Source organism: Marmota marmota, unplaced genomic scaffold, assembly GCF_001458135.2.
Source record: "Marmota marmota marmota unplaced genomic scaffold, marMar, whole genome shotgun sequence".
Classification (NCBI taxonomy): domain Eukaryota; kingdom Metazoa; phylum Chordata; class Mammalia; order Rodentia; family Sciuridae; genus Marmota; species Marmota marmota.
Genome location: NW_026000102.1, coordinates 1,741,449 through 1,751,399, shown reverse-complemented (window position 1 = coordinate 1,751,399; position 9,951 = coordinate 1,741,449). Strand labels below are relative to the sequence as shown.

At 41.0% G+C, this 9,951-nt stretch overlaps 1 protein-coding gene across 2 annotated transcripts in view; it reads left to right on the top strand.

Annotated features, from left to right (window-relative positions):
- The window catches only part of LOC107155508 (peroxisomal membrane protein PEX14), a 212,374-nt gene that overhangs the window by 75,414 nt on the left and 127,009 nt on the right, over positions 1 to 9,951 (top strand). The window lies entirely within an intron of this gene.

Sequence of the window (9,951 nt, the reverse complement as noted above, 5' to 3'; positions counted from 1 at the left end):
CCCCCCCGGGGGGGCCCTGGCGTCCTCGGGGTTCCCACCTCCGTGGCCTCCGCCTCGGCTTGCGGGAGTGGCCTCCCCCGGCCTCCCTGCCTGCGGTGTCCTTTGCGCTCCCCTCGCCGAGTGGGAGGGTCCGAAATAGGCTGGGACCCTCGCAGTGCGTGGGTAGGATGGGGACGGTCTGTAATCCGCGCGCGCCACCACGCATTGGGTCGAGTCTGCGTCCTCGCTGCCTTGGCGGTGGCTTCTTGGCCGGCGTACCTCTCTAGCTCTTCACCCACAGGTTTAGCCCAATCCCAGTCCAGTAAGGGGACCACGAGATCCAGTGTTGACGCTGGGACGACTTCCGTCGGGGAGCGGTGACAAGGTCTCCCAAGGGGTTAATAGTCCCAAGGTGGGGTGAGGTGAACAGAGAGGGGCTAAGGAAGCGCAAACGGGGCTGGGGCTCAGCGGTAACTCACTCGCCTCGCACGTGTGAAGCCCTGGGCTCGATCCTCAGCACCACATAAAAATAAATAAAATAAAGGTGTTGTGTCCAACTACAACTAATATATATAAAGAGAGAGCGTATGTTGACTGCGTGTGTGCTGTCATTGCTAAGGCAAATTGCGCTTATTTTCTCATTCAGGGCTCACTACAACCTTTAGGAAGTACAGGCTATTTACTAACCCCCATTTCGTATAAGTTGTAATATGCTCAAAATCCTGTGCCTATTTGAGTCTTGATTTGACTCTAGATATATGTGATATCTTTTATTAGCCCATTCATGTTTTAAATTTAGTTAGGACTAGACCTCGAAAGAAAAAATGGTTTCACCCTTGGACCTTTTCACCTCCTTGAAACACCTTTAAAGGTTTTCACCAAGTGGGGCAGGGTAGTGTACGCTTGTAATCCCAGTTACTGCAGGGCTGAGGCAGAAGGATGGCAAGTTTGAGGACAGCCTGAGCAACTTAGCCAGACCTTTTCTCAAAATAAAATAATAAAGACTGAGAATGTAGCCTAGTGGTAGATTGCTTGCCTAGCCTGCTCCTTGACCGTGGATTCAGTCCCCAGGAGGGGAAAAGTTTTTAGCAGTTTACTAGCATTTAACTTTCTTCCCGGCCAAATGACCACCACTTAATGTTTCTTTCTCCACAATAAACCTGTCGGAAGAATTACACTTGAGGGAATTGGAATACCTGAACATGTTCCCCAGATCAGCCTTTGTTAGTGTGAGTGATTCAAGAAGAAGATTCTGGATTGTTAAAACATGGGAGACAACTGGTTCTGGCTTCTTACTGTCAGAGGTTCGGACTTTGGAAAATGTCTGAGAAGAGCAGTCATCCTTTCTTGTCTACCCTACTTAGTTTGCTGAAATGCCCAAGCTCCTCAGAATCTGGGTTTTTCTGAACTCTTATGTGTTAGGAATGCCCATAGGCATTGAAGGGGTGCTCTCAGTCTGATTACTCTAGGACATTTGCCAGTATTGTGAAGAGCACTAAAAACTTGCCACTTGGATATAAAGTTACTTGAAGGTTACTTTGGTTCTGGAAATTGCCCTCTCTGTATTTGTGGAAAAGGATCTAGGTAAGGCTCTTTTAGGGGGCTTGGCCAGCACTTGTTTGGTTTTCAGCCCTGCTTCTCCTTTGCCCTCCTTTTCAAAGCTGATAGAGAGGGGATTGCATCAGAGTATGCTGGTAGCCTAAGGAAAAACTTGAACTCTTCTTGCCAGATTATCACTGTCTAACAATAAGCTGCAAATGCATACTTTTTTAAGTGAGCCAGTTCTCTTTAGCACCTGTCTGTCCTTTCATTTTCAAGTCCCTAACAATCTGATTTCCCATTTCTCTAGTCTGAACGGAACAGGATTGAAAGGACTGTTTGGATAACTCCCCCAAACCTGGTTTGTATGTGAGAAGAATTGCATAGGGTTAGACCTGTGGGGCTGAGCCAGTGTTCTCCGTCTGGTAGAAGGTTTGTTAGTTGGCCTTGTGAGATCAACTTCTGGTTTCAAAAGATGATGGGTGGAAAGCCTGCTCTTCCCTTGAGAAGTAGCAAAAAGTAATTGTTATAAGCATATGTTTTAAAGCCAGCCCCTCTGGCTTAGAGTCCTAGCCCCATTTGTACCAGCTATGTGTGTTGGATAGGTTACTTTTCTGGCCTTGATTTCTTCGTTTGTAAAATAGAAATAATACTAATGCCTATCCTATAGAATCTCTGTAGGATTGAGTTTATTTATTGTGCTTAGAACAATATCGGATACAATGTGTTGTATGTTTTTATCCAGAACATTTAATATGTTCTGGATTTTCACTCTAAAGAAGATGAAAAACGGGGCTGGGGATGTGGCTCAAGCGGTAGCGCGCTTGCCTGGCATGTGTGCGGCCTGGGTTCGATCCTCAGCACCACATACAAACAAAGATGTTGTGTCCGCCGAAAACTAAAAAATAAAACATTAAAAAAAAACATTAAAAAGAAAAAAAGAAAATGAAAACTTTCCTCAAACCCCACTACTACACCTTCTGAGGTCTGATTTCTCATGTTGACTGCTGTTCTGTGAAGTTGTTCTTTTTTGTTGTTGTTGTTCTGAAGTACTTTCCTTGAAATTTCAGAAGAATGCCCTCTATCATGGTCTTTATGTTAGCTGTCCTTGATGATCTTTAGATTTGAGAGACATATTTGCTTTTTTTTTATAATGGTAAAGTCTAATCTTTTTAGTCTATCCTTAAGACAATTTGTTGGAATTTTATTTATTGCCTCATATCCTTTTTCTGTTTTCCTCACATTACTCTGTTTTGCATGGCTAATCTCTTATCAAAGTCCCTTCTAGTCTGTACATGTTGTGCCCCAGAGGCAGGGGAAAGGTTATCATATTGCTGTACACTATCTTTTGTGAAGAATAGAGGCATCATTCAATCTGGTTACTTAAGATTCATTGAGTATTGAGGATTATTACAGACAGATTTCAGATCTGTTGTGGTTCACCTAACATATTAAGTTTCAGATTGAGAGGACATAGTCGTAGGGAAAGGGGGAAGAGCCTAGTGAAGGAATGGCAGATTGTGGCTTTCTGCCCTGCCAAATTTTATTTGACATACTAATACTCCACCATTGAACTTGACACTTTCTCATCTATTCATTTGTAAAACCCTCCATCCCTCCAATACTGGGGATTGAACCCAGGGCCTCTGGCATGCTAGGCAAGTGCTCTGTCACTGAGCCACCCCCAAAGCCTTTTAGTTAAATTTAATTGATTAATTAATCATTTTGGTACAAGGGATTTAACTCGGGGATACTCGACCACTGAGTCACATCTCCAGTCCTATTTTATATTTTATTTAGAGACAGGGTCTCACTGAGTTGCTTCATGCCTCACTTTTTGCTGAGGCTGACTTTGAACTTTCGATCTTCCTGCCTCAGCCTCCTGAGCCGCTGGGATTACAGGTGTGTGCCACTGCGCCTGGCTCCTTTATTTTATTTTTGAGACAGTTACCCTTCTAAGTTACCCTGGCTGGCCTCAAATTTGAAATTCTCCTGCCTCAGTCCCCAAACTCTTGGGATTATAGGTGTGTGCCATCATGCCTGGCTGGCATGCCATCTTTCTAATTTTATTTATTTTCGAGGTTGGCGTCTTGCTATGGTGTCTAGGCTGGCCTCAAACTTGCTATCTTCCTGCTTCAACCTCCCAAGTAGGGTACTCTACCTTTCTGAGCATAAATTAAAATGAGAGCAATAGTAATTAGCAATAATATTACCTGAAGAGTTGCTATGAGGGTTGACCAAAATCATAGGTATAAAGAGCGCCTGGTGCATAGCAAGTGCTCAGTGAGTCTTAGTTTCCTTCTCTAAGCCTCTATGTATAGTTTTGGAAGTCTGTTTAACTCTTGAGTTGCAGTAATTCAGACACGGTATTTTCCCCTTAAGCCTTTTTTTTTTTTTTTTTAAAGAAATTGAAAACTTTTTTTTTTTTTTAAAGTATTTCTCTTTTTTAAATATATATTTATTTTTTAGTTTTAGGTGGACACAATATCTTTATTTTACATTTATGTAGTGCTGAGGTTCGAATCCAGGGCCTCATGCATGCTAGGCGAGCACTCTACCACTGAGCCACAATCTCAGCCCCCCCTTAAACTTTTTATTTGAACATTTTCCAAAAAAAGTTGAAAGAATTATACAGGGAACTCTTGTAAAACTCACATAAAAACTTAACCAAGATATGCTTCACATTTTGCTGAATTTGTTTCTCTCCCTCCTTCCCTCTTCCACGTATATAAATATATGAAGGATTTGTAGTAAGTTACAGACATTAAGATATTTATTTATTTATATGTGTTTCTGAGGAGCAAACCCGGGGCCTCACCTGTTCTAGGCAAGCACTCTACCACTGAACTACAACCCTAGCTCAAGATATTTTATACTAGAAATATTTGTCTTTCATAAGGGTAAGGTTATTCCTCTGCATAACCACCATACCATCATCACATAAGAAATTTAGTATTGATAAAAAGTATTATTTAATATATTCATGGTCAATTAATATGTTTAATTTGCCCAGATAAAAAAGCTAGGATCCAGTCAGGAAACATTGATTTGTCTCTTTAGTTTCTTCCTTTTTTAGCCTCTATTTTGTTCATTTAGTTTTTTTTTTTCTCCCCTAATGTGACACTGGGGAACAAATCCAGTGCCTCGCGGGTGCTAGGCAAGCGTTCGACCACTGAGCTACAACCCCAGCCCTGTTTAGTTTTTTTGTTCACTTTAATCTAGAATGGTTCCCTGGATAAAAGAAAAAGGAAAAAAAAAAAAAAAAAGGTAAACTTTCAACTAATGTTTTACATATCTTAAAGTATTAAAAGTATGTGTACAGGTTGGTGACTTCACCAAGTCAGTATACTTGGATAACTGATATATCAGGCTGGGAGTGTAGCTCAATGGCAGAACACTTATCTAGCATGATCGAGACCCCTGGGTTCCATTCTTAGTACAGTAAGAAATCAAACGTTTAAAAAAAAAAAAAAGAAGTGTGTCACATTAGTTTGGGTAGAGAGAAGTGATGGGAGGGGAGGAGAGGGGAAGGAAGGACAGCAGCATAAAATAGACTTATAGACTTTATTATTGTTGTATGTATATACATGACTGCATGACCAATGTGATTCTGCAACCTGTACACTCAGAAAAATGAGAAATCATATCCCATCTGATTCAAATGTATGATATGTCAAGATCATTGTACTGTCATGTATAACTAATTAAAACAAAAAAAATGTTATTTGAAGAGTGTTGTTTGGTTAACAAAAATTATATATTTACAATTATGATTAATGACTATAAAATGTAATAAATGATAGTAACAATAATAAATCAAAAAAAAAAAAAAAAGAAACGTAACCAGGACCTCAGAAGTACCTCCGTTATCTCTTCCTTCACTATCCCAGTCTCCAAAGGTTGCTTCTATCTTGACTTAGATTACCAGAATTTAATTTTGTCCGTTTTGAACTTTTATGTGTTTGACTTTTTTTTTTTTTTTTAGTGGTGGTACTAGGGATTGAACCCAGGGGGTGCTTTACCATTGAGAGACATTCCCAGTCCTTTTGAATTTTAGATAGAGTTTCATTAATTGCCCAGGCTGGCCTTAGTGCTCTTGCTTCAGCTTCCCAATTACAGGCACTCATAGATTGCAGTAGTGTAAGTCGCACCCCCCCCCCCCCCCCNTTCTAATAGGTGTGTTGTAGTCAGTTCAGTGAGTTTTGACAAATGATGTTGTACCTGTGTAACCCCACCACAATGAATGTCAAAACAATTCCTATGGGCTGGTAATGTTAGCTCAGTTGGTAGAGTGCTTGCCTCACTTGCATAAGGCCCTGGGTTCAATCCCCAGCACCACAAAACAACAAAAACAGGGGAGGGGAGGGGAAGGGGGGATAAGAAGGGCAGCAGAATAAAATAGACTTTATTATTGCTGTATGTATATACGTAACTGTATGACCAATGTGATTCTGCAACCTGTACAATCAGAAAAATGAGAAATGGATACCCCATTTGATTCAAATGTATGAAATGTCAAGATCATTATACTGTCATATGTAACTAATAAAAAATAATTAAAAAAACAGAAACAAAAACAAACAAAACAAAAAAACAATTCCTGTATCCCTAAGTGTTCCCTTATGTTCCTTTCCAGTGAGTTCCTGCCCCTGGGACCAGGAAATATAAATGTCTTTCTTTTTTTTCTGATTTAGGGGCTCAAATCCAGAGCCCTGCATATGTTAGGCAAGTGTTCTACCACTGAGCTACACCCTGTAGCCCTTTTTCTTTTATTTTGAGATAGGGTCTTGCTAAGTTGCCCAGGCTGGCCTTGAACTTGTGGTCCTTCTGCCTCAGCCTCTAAGTAGCTGGGATTACAGGTGCCCTTGTCCAGCTCCCTCCACTTTTCTTTGTTCTTTTGGTGGTGCTGGGGATTGAACCCAGAGCCTTGTACATGCTACCACCTGCTCTACCACTGAGCTTCATCCCTAGCCATCCAGCTGTGAATTACTTTCTATTAATGTAGATTATGGTTGTCTTTCCTAGAGTTTTATATGAATGAATTAATAATGTAAGTATTCTCTATGTCTCGAAATTGATCCATGTTGTTATGCATGTCAGGAATTCATTGCTTCTTTATTACTGGGTAGTACTCCAGTGTATGGATATACCCCAATTTGTTCATCTGTTCACCAGTTGATGGATGTTTGAATTGTTAGCTTTCTATTGCTGTATAACAGTATTGCCACAAATTTATCAGCTTAAAAACAACTCCAGTTTGTTATCTCTTAGGATCAGTAGTCAGGATAAGTTTAGCTAAGTCTCACCAGGTTGCAGTAAAGGGTCTGTTGGTGCTGTGGTCTCATTCAGAGCTCTGCTGGAGGAATGATCAGCTTCCTAATTGCATTCTTGGAATTCAGTTACTTATGGATTGTAGATTGGAAACCTCAGTTTGTTACTGAGAGGCAGCTGTAGGCCGTCACCCACCCCCCTTTTTGTTTTGGTACTGGAAATTGAATCCAGGGGTGCTTAACCACTGAGCTATATCCCCCAGCCCTTTTATATATTTTATTTAGAGACAGGGTCTTGGTGAGTTGCTTAGGGCCTCGCTAATTTGCTGAAACTGGATTTGAACTCATGATCCTTCTGCCTCAGCCTTCTAAACTGCTGGGATTACAGGAATGTGCCACTGTGCCTGGCCGTCCTTTTTTTTTTTTTTTTAGTTTTCCCCCACATGGGTATTCCCAGCATGACCACGTATCTCCTCAAAGCTAGCAAGGGAGAGAATCTCTTAGCAAAATGAACATTATAATCATGTATCATACCTACTTAATGTAATTACATACATCCTGTCACTTTGTTTTGTGTTGTTGGCCAGATGCCTACGCCACAGGGAAGGAAAGGCAAGAGGGTATAAATACTAGGAGATAGGGATGGGGGAGCGCTTTAGAGTTTGTTCCCCACAGCTTTGGTGCTGATTTGGGGCTACTATGAATCTTTATATTTAAGTGTTTATAAGAATATATTTTCATTTTTTCTTGTTAAATACCTGTGAGTGGAGTTGCTGGGTCATACAGTAAGTGTTTAGCTTTATAAGATTCTTAAGTGTTTTGCGAAGTTGTACTGTTTTGCATTCCTACCAGCAGTTTGAGAGTTCTAGGTGGACTGCATGCACACCAACACTTGGTATTATCTGTTGGTTTGATATTTTAGCCATTCTAGTGAGTGGTATTTCATTGTGGTTTTAATTTGTATATCTGTGTTAATTAATAGTGGTTGAACATCTTTTCATGTGCTTGTTGTGCTGAGGTTAATGTTTTCTCCCACATGGGTATCAGTTATTCTAATATCATTTTTATAAAAGATTGCCCTTTCTCCATTGAATTGTCTTGCCACCATTGTTAATCAAATAATCATAATATGCATAGATTAATTTCTCAACTCTGTTCTGTCAGTTTATATGTCATAATGCAACTAATATACTGTCTTGATTGCTGTAGCTTTTTAATAAATTTTGAAACCAGTTAGTGTGAAGTCTTCCAGCTATTCTTTTTCAAAATTGTGTTAAGCCTCAGCCTCTGGAGTTGCTGAGATTACAGGTGTGTGCCACTACACCTGGCTGCCTTAGTGCGATTTTGCATTTACTCTACCTACTCCTAATTCCTGGGCTTCTAATTAAATATATATTATAGTGCCTGATGGACCATAGAGGCTCTTTCTTCTTTTTCTTTTCTTTTTTTGAACTATCTGGGATTGAACACAGGGTATAGTGTGTGTGTGTTTGTGTGTGTGTGTGTGTGTGTGTGTGTGTGTGTGTATGTTAGGCAAGCACTCTACCACTGAGCTACATCTCCAGCCCTTTTTACTTTTTATATTTAGAGAGGGGCTTGCCAAATTGCTGGGATTAGCCTAGAACTTGTGATTCTTTTGCCTCAGCCTCCCAAGTAGTTGGGATTACAGATGTGAGCTACCACGGGCCCAGCTTCTGATTTTTTTCCTGTTCTTCATTTTGGTTAGCTTCTCTTTCTATGTCTTCATGTGCATTTACCTTTTCTTCTGCAGTAATCTGCTATTATTCTCATTCAGTAAAGTTTTTATTCTAGATGTATGTTTCATGCTAGAAGTTGTATTTTCTTTAATTTTTTTTTTAGTTTATTTATTTATATATTTATTTATTTATTTATATGCGGTGCTGAGTATCGAACCCAGTACCTCACACATGCCAGGCAAGTGCGCTACTGCTGAGCCACAATCCTAGGCCCTCTATTTTCTTTTTTTTCCCTTTTTTTGGTACTGGGGGTTTAACCCAGGGGTGCTTTACTACTGAGCCAAATCCCAGCCTTTTTCATTAAAAAAAAATTTATTTTATTTTTGGGTACTAGGGATTGAACTCAGGGGCACTTGGCCACTGAGTCACATCCCCAGCCCTATTTTTTTTTTTTTTTTGAAGTGATTGAATGGTTTTGTTTACTGCTGTGTTCTCAGAGCTTAGAACATATATAGCAGATACTCAATAAATCTGTGTTGTATAGATAAAGGAATAGATGGATGGAAGGATTCTCCTTTTGTGGGTTCTTTCAGGTATTGATGCTCAAGAGCTTCCAGATAAGGACTCCAGGCTGTGCATCAGGAAGCTTGCCCCACCACCCACCCAAGCCAACCTCCCAGGCCACCTGGCCCCACATACTTACTGTGGATGGTGATCTCTGGCCCTGGTAGTAGTCTCCCAGGGTCACAGCGTTATCCTACTTGGTGGCCACAATGCTGACTTCACACGCTGTCCTGACACTCCACATAGAGGCTGCAGCTGGGATTGCTTGCTGCAAGCTGGGCATTAATCTGGTTGTCCACACTGACTGGGAGAAGGTATCAGCAAATGTTGTCCTGGAAGAAAGACTTGTACTTCTAGATTACAGTGGGCACTGTGAGGGTTGTGGTCATCTGATAGGTACAGGATCACAGTTTGGAACAGTATCACTACATGGTAGGGGTCAGATATGGTCACCTGGATGTCACTGGCAGGGGCTGTGTACCAGGTACTGAGAAAGAGCCACAGAAGACCACTGTGGCTGGGATAGGGTGTGTATGTGGGGGTCCTGGGCACCCAGGAATGCACACAGGCCACCTGTGCCATCATGGCCATCTCTATTTTGTATCTTATTTAGAGACAGGGTCTCACTGAGTTGCTTAGTGCCTTGCTTTTGCTGAGGCTGGCTTTGAACTTGCAATCCTCCTGCCTTAGCCTCCCCAGCTGCTGGGATTATAGGCATGCACCACTGCTTGGGTCTCTCTAAGTTGCTTAGGGCTTTGCTAAGTTACTGAGGCTAGCCTTGAACTAGTGATCCTTCTGCTTCAGCCTCCTGAGTTGCTGGAGTTATAGGCGTATGGCCACCATACCTGGTTATAATTTCTTTTTATTTATAATCTTTTATTTCTTATATTTATTATCTTATA